Consider the following 3597-nt stretch of genomic DNA (forward strand, 5'->3'; position numbering starts at 1 on the left):
TTAATTCATTTTTATATATACGTGACAGGAAATAAATGATACGAATAAATAAGAGTTCTGTATAAAAATATTGATGAGATCCCAAAACTGACTGGATAAAACCAGCAAAAAGAGAATTTTGCTCTAGCATGGTCAATACATAAGCAAAACCAAAATTAGCAATGCATACCAGACTAAATTGCGATTTTGTCTCCCTAAAGCGTTACTTCTATTCAGTTTGAAATGTTGTTTGAGATGTTAATAAGAACATAATGATTAGAATGGCCGATGGTCAACTTATTTTTAACCTTAGATGAAATTATACCTAATTGATGGATATTAAGACAACTCCTTGATCAAGAATCTTTTATCTTAAATCCGGATAAATTGTAAGGATATTCAAGATTCTTGCACATTTGGTTTTATGTGTCAAAAAGACTTGCATCTATTAATTTCGTGTTGAGGGAGATTCTTGTTTGTTTTTTGACTTTTTCTTATACTCAAATTAATTTGACCTACTTTCACTTCATGATTACTGTATTCATGTAATTTGACAACCATAAACATTGTTTTCACAAACAGATGTTTATCTTAAAAAACAAACCACTTGTGTACATGTTAAGCATTTTAATGATTATAAGCTCCCAAGAAAAGGTTAAAGAATATATTTTTTAAAAGTCATGTATTTACAATTTTATGTTAATTTACACCACTTCCACCATTAATGGTGAGGTGAGGGTGAACATGCTAGCTGAAGGCCAAGTTTTTGCCACTCATATGTATCTTACAATGGTTACATGCAAAACTTACTACCGAAAAAAGCTTTAAACCTTACAAGATTAATCTCTTGATCTCAAACTTGTTACGGCGCTTTCATATTTCGTTGATCTTCTTTTCCTGAGGTTGGCAAGTTAATGTGTTGGATGGGTTTTTTTAATTTGAGGTTGGAAATCTACCAATTTTGCTAATTCTTTCCCTGCTTTGACCACTCCTTCAATCCGTGCCACTAGTTCAATCAATACAGAAGCTACAGTGATAAGAGGAGCAGCTCCCACAAGAGGCTTGATTGTGGGCGTTGAAATTGCTTCTTTAATGTCCTCTTCCACTGCTCCATCTGGAAATGGTAATGGTGATGGTGGTAATGTGAATATGCTAGGGAGGGACTTCATAGCATTTCGGAGTTCTTGTTGAGCAGTTTTCATCTCTTCAACTAAAAAATCTAATTTGGAAGATCTCCTCATCGTCTTGAAAGAGATAGCCAATTCTTGCAACACACTTGAACAGTGGAAGCTCAATGTGATGGAGGCATGTCTGAGATGCTGCTTCATGAAGTCAGATGCCTGTAACTCAAAAACAAGCCCATAATGAAATTAGAGTTTCTTAACAACTTCAAGGATTTGTAATTAAAAACATAGCGAGCAGAAACCTACTTGGACTTCTGAACTAATGCAACCATTAAGAACCTCAAGACAGAAGGCACAGTTGCGCATCAACGCCCCAATTTTGAGGTATTGTTCCCATGGCCGTCTGAAGCTGAAGCGACAATAAGCAGGTTCCCAACCTGCAAAATTAGCCTAGAGAAAAAGTATTAACTCATGAGGGACGGAAATTAAGGTAACCCATTTCAAGAAAGGAAAGAAGTTGAGAGTTGTTGAATTACAAAGGCATCTTCTACTGCTTTTGTATTTAGAACACGTTTGTATGCCAAGAGATTCTTATGGTCTCTGTCTTCATTGTCCTCCCCATTGCCATTGTTGTTGTTCTCCTTGAAGAACTCAGCCACACAACCTAAATATATATCATTTTGGAGAGTTATTAGAATGTGGATCAGAGATCATTCTGGGTATAGTAATAAAGAATTTGGATCCTCCCCATCCAGCTTAGCCTTTCATCCTATCCTCCAACCATCGGATTGGCAACACATGAATGGATAAAATTTTAACCACTGGATGGAAAGGCTGAAATAGAATCAGTCCGTTTTGAATAGGATGGAATGGGAACAGTGTGTTTTCAAAAGGTATGATTCATTTCCATCAAACAATTGTAATTTTACTGGTCAACACATCGCCCATCCAATGGTCAGATGGGTAGGACAGAAGGCAACACAAGATGGACAGGATCCGGATCCAATAATAAAGATATATCAAGTATTGTTGTTGAGATAGCTTACCATCTACGGAATTTGCTAGAGCTTCCATATTACGAGTGATGAGAAGGTGGAGCTCCTCCCCTTCCCAAATAGGTCTAATGAAGATGCTAGTGAGCAAGCACATAACAATCCCTATGACAACTGTTAACACTCTTTCATAGGCCCTCTGAAACAAATTTTTGACCTGGAATCCCGAGTCCCCAACCATACAGAAGGTGAGGATGAAGACCATGCATCCATAATCAAACCGACCTTTTATTTTAGGAATAAATCTAGTGAAAGTCACCAGAGAAGCTGAGAGAAATTAAAACCAACAAAGAACACAGTTAGATCAGGTAATTTTTAGGAAGCTATGCAAAAGTCAAGATTTCGTTTTAGTTAGGATACTTGATTTATAGTTTTTTGAGAACTTTTATACTTTGATATGTAGCCCTCACAGGTTGTTGTTGGATCATTTTCTTTTCTTATTAATAAATTTGATCATTTACTTACAAAAATTTTAAAAAATAAAAAAAAATTAGATCATGTAGTTGTGTTTCAATTTCATGGATAGTGGATCAATCAAATGTCACAAACCTGCAACAAATAAGACCGAAACTTCAAGTATTACAGGCGCAACTGCTTGGCTACAATGGTTGGTGATCGCGTTTATGGCAACAGCTAGTATTCCAGCAGCAATAGTTGCAGTTATACGATTCAAGCATTTATATATAGTTGCTCCTGCAACAGAAAACACCAAAACACCAATTGTATAAACAAGGAAATAGAAAATCATGTGAAGAAGAGATTTTATTAGCATCGAGATGGCTACCTGCTGTGTATTCGTAGACTAATGCAACTGTCATGATGCCCCATACGGCATCCTCATCTCCAACACCTCGGTACAAAGGATTCACATAGTAAAACACTGATACTAAGGTTAGTGCCAAAGCTACCTTGAGACAATGGATGAATTTCTTGGGATCTTCATCACCTATTGCCCATGCCTTCCAGAGAAATTTCCCAGTTTTTGACTTCAGCTCAACCAGAAAACTGGAGAACCCGAGCCAGGTTCTTCGTCTAAAGCCAGATTCTGGAACCAGAAGCTTAGATGATCCATTGTTGGCACGTATCCTCCATTCTAACCCACCAGTTGTTTGTGTCTGATCAACCATTCTTGCACTCAGAGAACCACTCCAAGAAACTGAACAATGAATTAGGGCTTCTATATGTATACACACATACGACTTGGCCAGTTTATCATTAAAATAAAACAAATAATAAAAACCCACTTATGTTGTGGTTGAATCTTTCTTTTCTTGGTGACAATGTAGAAGGCAAGAAATGGGTGTTCGAGATTTTTCAAATTTTATTGGTTGAATCCTTTTTTGTTGATGGTAACGTTGAAGGTGAAAAATAAACTTTGATTTTATTTTTTAAAGCGGTTTAAAATTTTAATTTAATTGAACAGTGCGTTCCATTAGACAACG

At 36.4% G+C, this 3597-nt stretch overlaps 1 pseudogene across 1 annotated transcript; it reads right to left on the minus strand.

The window, feature by feature from the left end:
* Nucleotides 1–634: 634 nt before the first annotated feature.
* Nucleotides 635–3290, minus strand: LOC149023663 (aluminum-activated malate transporter 10-like; annotated as a pseudogene). The gene is made up of 6 exons (XR_016171411.1): nt 2940–3290; nt 2705–2848; nt 2150–2422; nt 1640–1767; nt 1410–1553; nt 635–1319 (listed from the first exon to the last, which is right to left on the minus strand). The product of XR_016171411.1 is annotated as an aluminum-activated malate transporter 10-like (transcript).
* Nucleotides 3291–3597: the final 307 nt, after the last annotated feature.

This window comes from Hakea prostrata, chromosome 2 (assembly GCF_041222555.1).
Source record: "Hakea prostrata isolate BN-2017 chromosome 2, UWA_Hpros_2, whole genome shotgun sequence".
In the NCBI taxonomy this organism is placed as follows: domain Eukaryota; kingdom Viridiplantae; phylum Streptophyta; class Magnoliopsida; order Proteales; family Proteaceae; genus Hakea; species Hakea prostrata.